Source organism: Gossypium arboreum, chromosome 8, assembly GCF_025698485.1.
Source record: "Gossypium arboreum isolate Shixiya-1 chromosome 8, ASM2569848v2, whole genome shotgun sequence".
Classification (NCBI taxonomy): domain Eukaryota; kingdom Viridiplantae; phylum Streptophyta; class Magnoliopsida; order Malvales; family Malvaceae; genus Gossypium; species Gossypium arboreum.
The window spans coordinates 133,668,955-133,684,874 of record NC_069077.1 but is presented as its reverse complement, the minus strand read 5'-3'; the positions used below and the strand labels follow the sequence as shown (position 1 = coordinate 133,684,874).

General features: G+C 35.1%; 1 non-coding gene across 1 annotated transcript; it reads left to right on the top strand.

Moving 5' to 3' along the window:
- Nucleotides 1-450: 450 nt before the first annotated feature.
- On the top strand, nucleotides 451-556 carry LOC128279557 (small nucleolar RNA R71). Its single transcript, XR_008269759.1, has one exon. It is a non-coding gene; the product is annotated as a small nucleolar RNA R71 (small nucleolar RNA).
- The last annotated feature ends 15,364 nt before the right edge of the window (nucleotides 557-15,920 follow it).

Here is a 15,920-nt window from a genome sequence, read left to right as displayed (position 1 = left end):
ATTTGGGTGATTCCTCCAACTTGCATTATAAGTATTACCGTATGGGTTATTTTGAGATCTAAAGTTATTGTTACCCATATAGTTGACTTGTTCCTCTTCGGTTATGGGATTGAAGGATTGATATTCTATATGCACACCTCCTCTACTTGAGTCACACCTTATTACTGGATGTACCTGCGTAGAACCAAGTAAACCATCAATCTTTTTATTGAGAAGTTCTACCTGATTTGACAGCATAGTAACTGAGTCGACGTTATAAACGCCGGCTGTTTTTTTGGCTTAGTCCTCATGACTTGCCACTGATAGTTGTTTAGTGACATTTCTTCAATGAATTAATAAGCCTCTTCAGGTCTTTTGTTGTTGATGGTTCTGTCAGCAGCTGCGTCGACCATTTGCTGAGTCGAGGGATTCAGACCATTGTGGAATGTTTGTACTTGAAACCAAAGCGATAACCCATGGTAAGGGCACCTTCTCAGTAAGTCCTTGTATCTCTCTCATGCATCGTAAAGTGTTTCTAAATCCATCTGCACAAAAGAAGAGATATCATTATGTAATTTAGTCGTTTTAGCTGGTGGAAAGTATTTTAGTAAAAAAATTTCGGTCATTTGTTCCCAAGTAGTAATTGACCCTCGTGGTAACGAGTTCAACAACTGTTTAGCTTTATTCCTCAAAGAAAAAGGAAATAACCGAAGACGAATGGCATCATTAAAAACACCATTGATTTTAAATGTATCACAAAATTCTAGAAAGTTTGCTAAGCGAGCGTTGGGATCTTTATCCTGCAAACTATCAAACTGAACAAACTGCTGTATCATTTGAATTGTGTTAGGTTTTAGTTCAAAAGTATTTGCAGCTACAGCCGGTCTAACTATGCTAGATTCCGTTCCTATTAAAGAAGGTTTAGCATAATCATACATAGTGCGTGGAGTAGGATTTTGATTAGCCGCAATTGCAGGAGGTAGCTGATTGCCTTGGTTTCCAGCCATCTCGTCGGTTGGAGGTTGAGTATCGTCTTTTTGCTCGTTCTCTGTATCTTAAGTCTGCTACTTTATTTCTCTTTGGTTTCTCTGAACTGTCGATCGATTTCTTCGTCAAAAGTAATGGTCTCGACGGGTTTCTTCTAGTCATAAACTACTAAAACCTGCCAAGAGAAAGAAAAAGTAAATTAATAAATAATAATAATAATGAAATTAAATTAAATTGCAAGTAAAATAAATGACTAAAGTAATAAAAATTGAGCGTTCCCCGGCAACGGCGCCAAAAACTTGATCGCGTGATTCGTAACAAGTAATAAATATTTATAATGAAGATCAAACCTACACTAACTATTATCACGATGTAGGCAAGTGTACTTATCGAACAGTAGTACAATTTTAGCAAGACCGGATTGTCGAACCCAAAAAAATCTTGTCACCCTATTTTTAAGCACGCAAACAACTCCGCTTAATTATGACAAAAGTACTCTTAGACAGGGTCTATTCCTCCTCTGAATAAGAGCATGTCTTGAATCAGTATCCTGGGATATCAAAACAAGAATTAAGAACACATAATTAAGAACAAGTTAAATATTTATCATACGATTTAGAAAATAATAACAAGATTCGTCTTAGGTTTCATTCCCCTTAGGTATTTAGGGGATTTAGTTCATAACTAAATAAGAAAACATCTCAGAAGAATAAAGAATACAAAACATAAAGAAAACTCAAAACTCCTGAAAGGAAATTGAGGAAAGATCTTCAGTCTTGATGATGAATCTGGCTTTTAAGATGGATCAATCGGCTTTCTTGGGGTAATTCCTTACCCCCTATTCTCCGTCTCCCTTTTTCTCCTCTTCTGGGGTGTATTTATAGGCTTTGGAATGCCTAGAAGCCCTCAAAAGTGGCCTTTTCCGAATTGGACTTAACTTGGGCTCGGCAGGGACACCCCTGTGTGACACACCCGTGTGCGATACTTTAGGCCGTGTTCGAGCCTGTTAGAATGGCATGGGCGTGTGCTATGCCCGTGTGAGTCGTGCTCCAATTCTGCGATATTGACACGGCCGTGTGGTCTGCCCGTGTGATGAGGTCCAGGCCGTGTTGATTTCGTACTTTGGTCCATTTTCTCCATTTTTGGCCCGTTTCTCATTCCTTTCTCTCTCCTATGCTCTCCTAAGTATAAAAAATGAAATTAAAGCATTAGAAGCATCGAATTCACCAATTCTAATGAGAAATCATCCATAAAATGCATTAAACATGGGGTAAAAATGTGTATAATTTACAGTTTAGCATACATCATTTACAAAATATCAAATTATTCACATATATGTATACTTAAAATTCATATAATATCATAAAATTAACATTAAAATACACATTGCATTATTAAAATCATATGAACTTACCTCGTATGCGAAAATAGTCATTTTTACCATTTTGTCCACAACTTGGTATTTTGCCGATTTTAGCTCGAATTTTGATTTTCCTTGCTCTATTATTTCAAATATAACCTAATTAGGACTCATATTATTCAAATCAACCCAAAATCATATTTTTGAAAAATTACAATTTTGCCCCTAAACTTTCACATATTTACACTTTTTCCTCAAATCTCGTAAATTAAACTTCACCCTATTTTCTTATGTTTTATGACATGCTGATCATTTTTCCCTTCTATAGCAACATCAAATTCACACTCTATCATGTATTTATGAACATTAGATATTTTTACCGATTACGTCATTTTAGTCGTTTTTACGTAAAATCACTTAGCAAAAGTTGTTTAACACAACCTCAAGCTTCATATTCTACCATAAAACATCAAAATTCATTCATATCATTCATGGGTAAATTTTTAAATATAAACCCTAGCTCAAAATATTGGTAGAAATAAGTAAACCGAGCTACGAGAATTTCAAAAATGTAAAGAACATTAAAAACAGGGCTAGGATTGACTTACTATTGAGCTTAGAAGTTGAAGAAACCCCAGCTATGGTAGCAAGTAAAATTTGGCAGCAACATGAAGAAGATGAATGGATTTTTGCTTGATATTTCTCATTTTAATTCATTAAAATCCAAATGACCAAAATGCCCTTCCTTACTAAACTTTTAAAAATTTCATCCATGTCCAATTTTTGTCCAAAAACTTAGAAATTGGTCAAATTGCTATTTAAGGCCTCTTAAATAATATTCCAAAGCAATTTCATACTAGAAACTTCTAGAATGCAAGTTTTGCAACTTATTCAATTTAGTCTCAAATTTCAAATTAAGCACTTTATGCATAGAATTTCTTCACGAAACTTTCACACAATCATGAATCATATCATAGACCTCAAAATAATTATAAAATAATTATTTCTATCTCAAATTTGTGGTCCTGAAACCACTATTTCGATTAGGCCGTAATTCGGAATATCACAACTCTCCCCCCTTTAGGGATTTTCGTCCCCGAAAATCTTACCAGTAAACAGGTGTGGGTATTGATTCCTCAATTTTCATATTCTGTGCCGAAGAAATTTCACTCAGACGGTGCCTCCAATATATCTCTTTAATTTCTCATATATTCTGGAAGCTTACGGACTCATCTCTCAATTGTTCTTAAATTTTCAACCCTTCTCAGTTTCTCTTGTCATCTTGACATAAAACCAAAATCTCAATTTGGTTAATGGAGACTAGAATTCCAAGAAATCCAACAATCAAAGAGACCTGAAATTCCATGAATCTGATGAGTAGAAATTCATTAAATACCGATATGATTTACAGATCTCGTCAGACATTTAACAATAAGATACATTGCATTTTCTTTTTCCGCTACGGAAATAATTCTAATATGGCCTCGAGAATAATCCTTTCTCATTTTCATTCTAATATCAATACTGGCAGAAATAACTCTGGTAGATCCTGATGCTCGGCTTTAACCCCATTAACAACTCAGATTTTTCATGGCATCGAATGCTCTAAACTATTACATTACCTTATTGTCTTGAAACACATTACAATTCATACAGATTGAACACTCAAGTCGATCTTAATCACCGGTGAATGACATTTCAAGTAATCCTTTCTTCTAGTTACAAAACAATTCATCATGCCATCCTTTACTATTCATTCCTTACGTTAATCAAAACCGTCTCAATTGCATTAGCTCAAGTAACCAAAATATCTCAATTGAAGACATTAACTATGATTGACTTACTCAAGAGAAGTAATCTACTATGCCGATTGAAACTCGTACTTTTATCACCTATGTCTTTACTGATGTCAAACCTTACACGAAAATTAAAAAAATCCCAATACTGAAATCACCACATTACCCAAATCAAATCAGAAGTATAGTCATACTTGACATGATTATCACGAGCTGAAGAACACACTTCGAACATGAGTCATAATTGACAAATTACGGAATAAAGATAACAAGAAAATCGAATAAAGAAATCCAAGATAGAGAAACCCAGAATAAAGAAACCCAAGATACGATACTATGCTGGAAAATTGAAAACCAAACTCATAGGAAAATATAGAAGATCTCAATAATTCCTCAGAGAAAAGAAATCCAGAAGAAAATATCATTTAATCTCACTGGAATCAAATGCAACAAGAACAATGTATCTTCCCATATATACATATCAAACAGAGAATCAAGTAGAAGAAACAGAATCATAGTATCATACATATTCTCTCATCAATTTTTATCAGGCAGAATATAATAAAATGCCCGAAGGAATGGAGCAATACAAATTATAAACCAGTCAGGCCACCAATGCTTTCGTCTAACATCAGGATTAGAAAACATCCCCATATAACAAGAATTTCTTCAAAAGATCAACAACCATAAAAATATTTCTGGGAACGGATAAACACATAGAACATCTTAGAAGAAATTGCTAAAATCTATCCAGCCGTAACTGTCACACTCAGATATTACACATTTCAGATATCATTTCCCCAACTATTTCTACCATCACAAATTTCATATTACCTTTCACTAAAGAAGACCAGTTCTGAATAAATTTTGATTTGCACTTTTCTCGACCTTGTACCTTAGTAATTTGATTTATCAAAATAAATTTCTTCTCTAACTGGAACAGTGCATAACTCCAATAATCTTTATGCCAATCTGATACTTTTCTAGCTTTGACTTTACTTATCAACTCATTCTTCAATCTCTAATCATATTTATAATCAACCGGAAACTTATTCAGTACAAATCTCATGAAATTCCATTATAAACACCACTTCGGTAAGGGGAAGGAGTTGTAGGGCCTTTTATTCGACTTTCTCATACATATACATATGACACAATTTCCATCATCATAACAACATCATCAAAATCATATCATTTATTCAGGCAATGCATCATTCATGTTGGTTTACACAAATTTTCTAGTTATCCCATTTAGACAAGTATACTTATGCATGCATCCTATGTTTTCTAGATAGCTTGACTTATCCATTCATTTACTCAAACAAATCATATTCATGACATCATATAAGGGCTAAACAAACATAGATAAATTCATTTCATTATAATCATTTATCTCATAAAAAATATCATTGACATTCATCAACATTCAACGTTCAATCAAGGCAATGACATTTTCATTCATATCATAATATTAGGAACCTTTGCTCATACCTTTACGAATTTCTCTTTATCCCGTTCATCTTATCAAGTAAGCCAAGTGCACTACATCATATGAGCATTAAACAAGTATGGATATTTATTACAATATGAACTTTCATCTCACGTGTTATCACACATATATATATATATCATAAACTTTTATTCATACTTTTCTGAATCGAGACTCATCATAATCGTAATCTTATTCAAACACCTTCGCATCACATTGAACATGGTCAGTGCAGCTCGGTTGGACAGTACCTCTGTCTAAACAAAACAGTGCTCATACGCGTCAGGAGGCATCACACTATCACGGATCAGTGGCATCTATAGCTAGACTCTTACAATTGCTAGGTTAGTCCAAGAACCGACTAAACTATAGCTCTGATACCACCAAATGTAATGCCCCTTAGCCGTGTATGATGTTGGGACCAGAAACGAGGCATTACCGGACTTAAACATGCACACAAACAAAAATCGGCCCTAAAATTTCATTTAATTCAAAACTGTTTAGACACAAACATAACGTCCTTTATTTGGGTCTACGAAGCCCAAAACATACTTTGGAACTGTTTTGGGACTAAACCGAGAACTTACGAAAACTTGGTAAATTTTACGCAACAACAAGTCTTTTATTTTAAACATATTTCACTTTAACCAACATCCATGACTATCAACCTCATCACACCAGAAACATAGAACATGACATGATTAATTAAGCTTACAAACCATAGTGAATATGGGCCACATCCCATGGCCATATACGATAACTCAACGTAGATCAATAGGTTAGGCCAAATCATAATAATAATACATGTCATAAAACTAGCTTCCTATACATGCCACTCACTTGATATTTCTAATATTTGAATTAATTCTCCCAAAAGTGATAGCTTGATAGTGTGATTTTGCCTCCGACGATATCTAACCCCGAGCCGACCTATCAATACTAAAGAAATGGAGAGGAGGGGTAAGCTTTACGCTTAGTAAGTCCATATGAAATTAATAAGCAATTCTAACATGCTTTTTAAGATAAAACACTATAATTGTACAATTACACATGTTCAAGTTAAGTTGTTTTATCGAGTTACAGTTACTAAATCATTTATATCTAGATCTACGAAACTCCAAATTAAGTTCCATTAAGTTTTCATAAAACTATACTCATATACCTTTCTCCCATAAAATTTTCAGAATTTTTTACTTAGCCAATTAATACAGTTTATTCATTAAAGTTTCCCCTATTTTAGTGTTCGGCTACTCTGACCTCTGTTCACTACGAATCAATTTTCTATTTGTACAGAATTCAAAGGGATCTTCTATTTATTTCTATTAAAAATAGACTCAATAAGGAATATATGCATGTAAATTATAACTCCTAATTATTTTTCCATAATTTTTAGTGAACTTCTCAAATAGGAACAGAGGATCTTTTAGTCATTCAGACTCTGTCTCACAATAATTTAAATATCTCATAACATAAAATTCAATTTCATGTATCGTTTCCTCTATGTGAAACTAGACTCATTGAGTTTTAATCTAATATTTTATTCAACCCATAACTCAATTTTCACTATTTATGGTGAATTTCCAAAGTTGCATCACTACAGTAACCCAAAACTGCCAAGGCTAAATTTACTCAATCACAACTATTATTCACTAAATCCATACAATATCATTTCATCCATCATGGAAAGAACACATAATTATGCTTCATAGGCATAGATCCATAATCTCAATGTCATCAAGTATCAAGACTTATTCCTCATCATGTCATTTTCATAGTATTCACCAATACTATATACTTCATATATCAAGGCATCACACATAAGTTTAGTGTACATACCTGTACAACTTGTAATTTAACTTAATAACATACTCACCAATGGCTTGTCTCATTGGGACCATTATCGAATACTCCGTCAAATTACCCATTGAACACTTGGAATATAATCGGATACACGGAAGCCCGCAGCTAGACAAACTCAATAGCCTACGGTTTATGTAGCAAAGCTACCATAATCTCACCCATAATGAACTCGGAATGCAACTCAACGAGCTTGGGTGTTTGCATCTATAATGAAATCGGAACACAACTCAACGAGTTCAGATTCTTGCATCCACAGGTGAACTCGGAACGCAACTCAACGAGTTCAGATCTCAATTTCCTAGTGACATGTCACTTGTATCCTAATCTATTCCTAATGTTCAAATGGGATTTTCCTCGATCATACGCCTTTTCCATCTTTCTCGTGATGTCAATATCGATACTCCGGTGGCAACTCATATTTTTCAAGTATTCCACATAATTTGTATAATAATTCAACAATAATCATCATACCATTATAAAGACATCAACGACATATAGTAATGTTATATCATTTAGAAAATATCAAATTATTCACATATATGTATACTTACAATTCATATAATATCATAACATTAACATTAAAATACACATTGCATTATTAAAATCATATGAACTTACCTTGTATGCGAAAATGGTCATTTTTACCATTTTGTCCACAACTTGATATTTTACCGATTTTAGCCCGAATTTCAATTTTCCTTGCTCTATCATTTAAAATATAGCCTAATTAGGACTCATATTATTCAAATCAACCCAAAATCATATTTTTGAAAAATTACAATTTTGCCCCTAAACTTTCACATATTTACACTTTTGCCCCAAATCTCGTAAATTAAACTTCACCCTATTTTCTTATGTTTTATGACATGCTGATCATTTTTCCCTTCTATAGCAACATCAAATTCACACCATATCATGTATTTATGAACATTAGATATTTTTACCGATTACGTCATTTTAGTCATTTTTACGTAAAATCACTTAGCAAAAGTTGTTTAACACAATCTCAAGCTTCATATTCTACCATAAAACATCAAAATTCATGCATATCATTCATGGGTAAATTTTTAAATATAAACCCTAGCTCAAAATTTTGGTAAAAATAGGTAAATCGAGCTACGAGAATTTCAAAAATGTAAAGAACATTAAAAACGGGGCTAGGATTGACTTACTATTGAGCTTAGAAGTTGAAGAAACCCTAGCTATGGTAGCAAGTAAAATTTGGCAGAAACATGAAGAAGATGAATGGATTTTTGCTTGATTTTTCCCATTTTAATTCATTAAAATTCAAATGTCCAAAATGCCCTTCCTTACTAAACTTTCAAAAATTTCATCCATGTCCAATTTTTGTCCAAAAACTTAGAAATTGGTCAAATTTCTATTTAAGGCCTCTTAAATAATATTCCAAAGCAATTTCATACTAGAAACTTCTAGAATGCAAGTTTTGCAACTTATTCAATTTAGTCCCAAATTTCAAAATAAGCACTTTATGCATAGAATTTCTTCACAAAACTTTCACACAATCATGCAATCATATCATAGACCTCAAAATAATTATAAAATAATTATTTCTATCTCAGATTTGTGGTCCTAAAACCACTATTCTGATTAGGCCGTAATTCGGGATATCACAGGTGATGCAGTCAAATAGCTATTTTACGATAATTATGGTGATCTAACCTACTTACTCGACATCAAGATAGATAAGCATCTGTTTCGATCTTTGGCCCAATTTTGGAATCCAGCCTACAGTTGTTTCACCTTCGGGAACGTAGATTTGGTGCCTACAATGGAAGAATATACTACCTTACTTTGATGCCTAAGGGTCCAAGTTGACAGGGCCTACTCTAGAGCTGCTAATGTTCCGACCTTTGTGAAGAAATTGATGAATTTCACCGGAATGAGTGAGCAGTGAGTTACGACTCGGATCAAGCATAAAGGAGAAAGCAAATGTATTCCCTGGAAAAGTTTGCTAGACTTGATTTTGGCACACCCAGACGTGAAGAAGAGAGTGGACGTTTTTGCTTTAAGTAACTACGGGTTAATAGTTTTCCTTAAGGCACTAGGGCATGTAGACGAGGCAATTTCTAATCTATTTGACTGACTGGATAAGAAGGTCACGTCGGTTCCCGCGATTTTAGCTGAAACATTCAGATCTTTGAATGCGTGCCGAAGAGCTGGTGAGGGTCGGTTCATAGGATGTGTGCAGCTGCTACTAACTTGGTTCCATAGTCATTTCTGGAAGGTAGACAAGGTGTCATATCAGGTGTTCTCCGAGAATTACTCACCATTAAAGGAAATAGTGGCTACACCAGGACAAGATGACATATCAGAGGAAAGATGGATGGTGATCTTCCAGAATTTCTAAGAAGAGGATGTCGAATGGAGAGCCCCTTGGTTGGTTCCCGATGAGATCTTATACCGATATGGGGATTTCGACTGGGTCCCTTTACTTAGGATTTGGAGAGCCATAGGATATGCTCCTTTGCTCGTATTAAGGCAGTACAAGTCGAGATAGTTCATACCGGTGAGCCATAGGCTAGCTCAGTGTGAGTTTTCATATAAGGGGGATAATTATAAGAAGAAGGTACGAGAGATGTCCAACGCTTGGAACCAGACTCTCCGGATGAAGAGATTAGCAGTAGGCCCGATAATGACCCCTGAGTATAATGGATGGCGGAGTAAGAGAATCAATGATAATATTCCTGAGCCAAATCAAGAGGGCGAGCGGTCGATGGAAGAATATCTACAAGTGGTCCCATCTGAGTTAGAAATCATAAGGCATGACTTTGAGAGAAGGAATGCAGAACTCAAAAAGAAGATAGAACAACTGGAAGAGGAAAAGATGCATTTGACACTAGATGTTAATATCCAAAAGCTAGAAACTGAAAAAGTGAGAAAGGGCAAGAATAAGGTCTAAGAAGATTTGGATAGTTTAAAATCGGATTATAAGAAGCTACGTTTATCAATGAGAACTGCCAGTTTAGGAAAAAATCTGAACAATGGCGATACGAGATCCAAGAAAAGAAGGCCAAAGCCGATCGATAGGAAAGAAAATATCAAGACGCCCAGGGTCGAAAAGAAGCCTTAGAAAAGAGTCTGTCAGAAGCCCAAAATAAGAAGAACGGGTTTTGCCTTATGGTCAATTCTAGGGATGACAGCGAGGACTCTGTTTATTCGCCGGGTTTCTCCCCAACAAACACCCCAGCATAACCCAACGCATATCCACCTAGGGTGTCCATTAACATCAGTCTCTAGCATCAAGCAGGTGTGTCGGCATTAACAAACTTTCTAACAAGTTCAGGCTCCATAGACAATCCAGCAAATCCTTGTGTCCCTGATCTTGATGACATGGTGGAAGTACAAAAGGCAAAAGAAAAGCACTCAAAACAACTCGAAGACCGATGCAGATGGCTGGAGGAAATGTTCAAGGCACTGGAAAATGCTTATTACCATTATGGGGTTGATGCCAAATGCTTTAGCTTGGTTCCAGATCTGGTTCTCCCACCTAAGTTTAAGACCCTAGAGTTCGAGAAATATAACGGGACTAGCTACCCTGAAACTCACATTACAATGTTTTGCTGAAGCATGATGGGCTATATTGATAATGATTAGTTATTAATTCACTGTTTCCAAGATAGACTGACTGGGGCAGCGGCCAAGTGGTATAATCTGCTGAGCCGTGCTCAAATCAATTTATGGAAGGACCTGGCAGAAGCCTTCATGAAATAATATGGCCATGTAACAGATATGGCACCCGAAAAAATCACCTAACAGAACATGGAGAAAAAGCCAAACGAGAGCTTCAGGCAGTATGCTCAAAGGTGGAGGGAAGTCGCCACACAAGTCCAACCACCTTTTTTAGAAAAGGAAACAGCCATGCTCTATATTAATACCTTAAAGGCTCCATTTATTAATCACATGTTGGGAAGTACAACCAAGAGTTTCTCAGACATAGTAATGTCTGGTGAAATGATAGAAAATGCGATAAGGTGCAGAAAAATAGAAACAGAGGAAAGCACCAAGAAATCAGCCCCAAGAAAGAGGGAGAATGGGGTGAATTACATGAGCACATATAACAAGAGTCATTCGAGATCAATCACGGTAAGCCAGCCAAAGACAACAGCCACCAATCATCAAGGTTTCCCGAGAAAAGAATCCAACACGAGGACAAGCACCGAAAGGATATAGTTCACAGCTATACCCATGACGTATAGGGAGCTATATCAGAACCTATTCGATGCACACGTGGTATCCCCTTTCGACTTAAAGCCGATGAAACCCTCATTTCCCAAGTGATATGACGCAAATGCTCAGTGTGAATATCACGAGAAATCACTTGGCATTTAATCGAAAATTGTACCGTGTTAAAAAAGTTAGTTAAAAGGTTTATAAAAATGGGGATTGTAAAGTTTGACGACTCATCCGCACCAAATGTGACGGAAAGCCCCTTACCTAATCATACTGGTCAGGAGGTAAATGGGATAAATGAAGGTGGGAGTAGGAAAGTCAACTATAAGGTGGCAGAAATTAAAACCCCATTGAGACAGGTTTGGAAAGAGATGGTGAAAAGAGGATTGATCATACTGGATTCGAAAGAAAGATCTGAAGAAAAGAGGAACTGTTGTGAGTTTCATAATGGAGAAGGGCATGAAATCCAAGAATGCACCGAGTTCAGAGCCCTAGTGCAGGACATGGTGGACAACAAAGAAGTAGAGTTTTATGAAGAGCTTAAAAGCCCTAAAGAGGGAAATATATGCGCTTCGGAAGGAGAATCGACAGAGAAAGCCCAAAAAGTCAACTACCCAGTGGTCATCATTTCGCGAGCAAGAAACAACAAAGCTGGAATGCAAACAGCACCATGAGTCATAATCCAGAAATTTGTATCCTTTCCTTACAAGGATAGTAAAAGGGTTTCTTGGAACTATGACTGCAATATGGCAATCCCAGGAGAGGAGAACCCGGTCAATGCTTCAGAGGAGGGTAAAGATGTAGGTTTTTATACGCGTAGTGAGAGGCGCTACGATTTAGCAGATGCAAGAACGGAGCCCATAAAAGGAAAAGCCTTGACGGTCAAACAGAGGAAGGAAAAAATAGCCGGACTTGAACCTCTCGTTAACGAGCCAGTAAATGAAGAGTAGGCTAAAGAATTTTTGAAATTTTTAAAAAACAAAGAGTACAGTGTTGTAGAGCAGATGCATAAACAACCAGGTCGCATCTCGATGTTAGCCTTACTCTTAAGTTCGGAGGTCCATCATAATGCACTGATGAAGTCTTAAACGAAACCTATGTCACAACGATATTTCCGTCAATAAGCTAGACCACTTGGTTGGCAACATAAGCGCTAATAACTTCATTTTCTTTAATGATGATGAAATACCACCAGAAGGCATGGGATCGACCAAGGCTCTGCACATCACCACCCGCTGCAAGGGGTATACCTTACCGGAGGTGTTGACCGATAACGGGTCAGTCTTGAATGTCTTACCTTTACCCATGCTGAACAGGTTACCTGTGGATAGTTTCACATGAAAACGTGCCAAAACATAGTGAGGGCATTTGATGGCACCGAAAGAAGGGTAATGGGAAGAATCGAAATACCACTTTTAATTGGCCCAAACACATATGAGGTGGACTTCCTGGTAATGGACATCAAGCCTTCTTATAACTGCCTATTGGGAAGGCCTTGGATACATTCGACAGGGGCAGTACCTTCATCACTGCACCAAAAATTGAAGTTGGTAACAGAAGGTAGGCTAGTAACCATAAATACAGAAGAAGACATCATCGCAATTGTGACCAATGATGCGCCATATATAGAGGCAAACATTGAAGCAATCGAATATTCCTTCCGATCTTTGGAATTTGTGAACACAACATTCATCACCAAGGGAATAGGATTCCCATACCTAGGATATCCAAAACTACGAAAATGAGCCTATAGCTGACTGTCGAAAAAGGGGCTTTACCAGGAATAGGACACAGTAGATACCTTCAAGGAAAGGTTAAAGCACCGATGATAAAGGATAAACAATGCCGCTTTGGCATAGGATTTAAGCCAGACGCGAGACAAAGAAGGAAAGAGTTGGAAAAGTCGCAGGAGAGGAGGAGAGCACTGTTGAACGGGGAGGAGACTTCCCTACCTCACTTCACTATATAAATTACAATTTTACTTTTTTAGATATAATTATTAAAAGGGTAAAAATATAATAATGTGTCATAAAAAAACACATGTTTTATGTTTAAATATCTATATTCCTTTAAAAAGATTAAAAATATTTAAAAAACTAAAAAATTAAATCGAGGTAGGATGGGATGAGGAATGGTGCATCCAACATTTACACAGGTGGTGGCGATTTTCAAAATTATACATTTATAATGGAGCAGCGAGGATGATGGAGCAAATCGTGCCAACTATGGAACGGTAGTAAATTTTGCAGCATCCACCCTTTGTCTCACTTCATTACCATCCTCGGTGTTGAGGAGACAGTTAAGGTGGTTGGATAAGTTAAGAAATTTGGGTTTCGAGTATAGAGAATAACAAAAAATTGTAAAAGCATTCAACATCTTGATATTAATTGTAAAAGCATTCAACAATTTGATATTATGCAAATCAAAACTTAATGTTACATAAATAATAATCTTATGATCTTTAGAATAACATGATTTTCACAAATATATATATAATTACGTGATGTGAAATTGGAGTTAATGGTTGGATTTGTTAAAAAAAAAACTATGGTAAATTGATTTCTCTGTCTTTACCCTTTAAATTTTCATCTTTAAATAATTTCAAATAATTTATATGTATTTATCCTTGAAACCTGAATTCGAATCCCTTCTCTTGCATAATTTTTATTTATAGTATTTTTGCCCAACACCTTAGTGTGTCATCCCTTGCATAAAACCCCTAGTATAAATAGCATATTTTTCTATTCTATTAGGCTTTTTGCTTTCATTTTCCTCCCCTATTGCCACCTCTTTATTTTTCCTCTTCTCTTCTTCTCCTTTTGCTCTCCTTTATTCTTCATTGTGCCGCCCTAAAACCCTAAATCTTAGCAACCTTGCATTGCCCCCTCCTCTTTCCTTACACCATTTTTGTTGCTGCCCCTCTGCTCTCTCAATTTCTCCAATGTTTTCATCCCCATTGCTTCCACTTTCCTTGCTTTGTCGCCCCCTCTAAAGCCCTCATCCTCTCTCTCTTCTTTTCTTCTTTTGTCACAGATCTGAATCTGGTGAAGTGTAAGCAGCAGTTTTAAGTTAGATCTGATCTTATTTTTCCTTTTCGGTTTTCTCTCTAATAGACGAATTTGTAACGACCCAAAATTTACAGTTATCGAAAAGTGCATTTTCGGGTCTCCGTTTTGAAAAAACGAATTCGTAAATATTTATTAAAAATATTTAAGAAGTTAGTTATGTGGTTAATTAGGTTTTGATTAGGTTAATTTGTTTAAATTAAGAGTAATTAGGTATAATGATTATATTGCATAAAGGGTAAAAGTTGAATTATAGACTAGAGAAAATTGAAGGGACTAAATTAGTAATTAAGCCATGAGTGACAAGTGTGTGGTAATAGTGAAATACATGTGGTAAAATAAAATACATATATTTAAATAATAATCTATTTACTTATTATTTAAGTAAATTTTATATTATATTATTATATTATATTATAATGAAAGAATAAAACAAATAAATGAAACAAAAAAAGAAAGAAACAAGAACATAATAGAAAACGAAACAGGGGAGAAAAAGGAAAGAAAGAAAAAGGAGAAAAGCTTAGGGTTTTAAAGTTCAAACTCAAATTGGTAAGTCAATTTAATCCATTTTCTTGTAATTTTGATCTTTTTGAATCCTAGAACAAAATACTGCTTGATTTATGTTGAAATTTTAGAAGTTAGTAAATTTTTAGATGTTGTTCATGTTGAACAAATTGAGGTATTAGGGATTAAATTGATAGAATTTCAAGTTAGAAATGAAAAAGAGATTGAATTGTAAAATAAATCATAAGTTTTGAGTAATAATGACTAAATTGAGAGAATTTTGAAATTAGGGTTATTGGTGAAATTTGAAAGTTGAAATTAGTCTAAAGTGGGATTTGAATGAAAATATGAAATTAGTTTTAAATAAAATAAAGTTAGTTTTGATTAGGGACTAAATTGAAATGTGAGCAAAAAATTGAATAATAATTGAAATATTTAATTTGAAATTGTGTGCATTAATGATTTTAAATTGTTTTAATTTCCGTAGCTAACGTTAAGTCGGACACATTGGCTAAGAAAGGAAAAGACAAGGTTAACGAATAGTAGCTCTGGAATTACTGTTTGTATTTCTATAATCCGAATTTAAATCATTATTGTTATATTTATTATATATATATATGGTAAGTGGAATTGAGGTGAGTATTGGTCTTGAATTGAATTGAATTGAATTGAATTGAATTGAATTG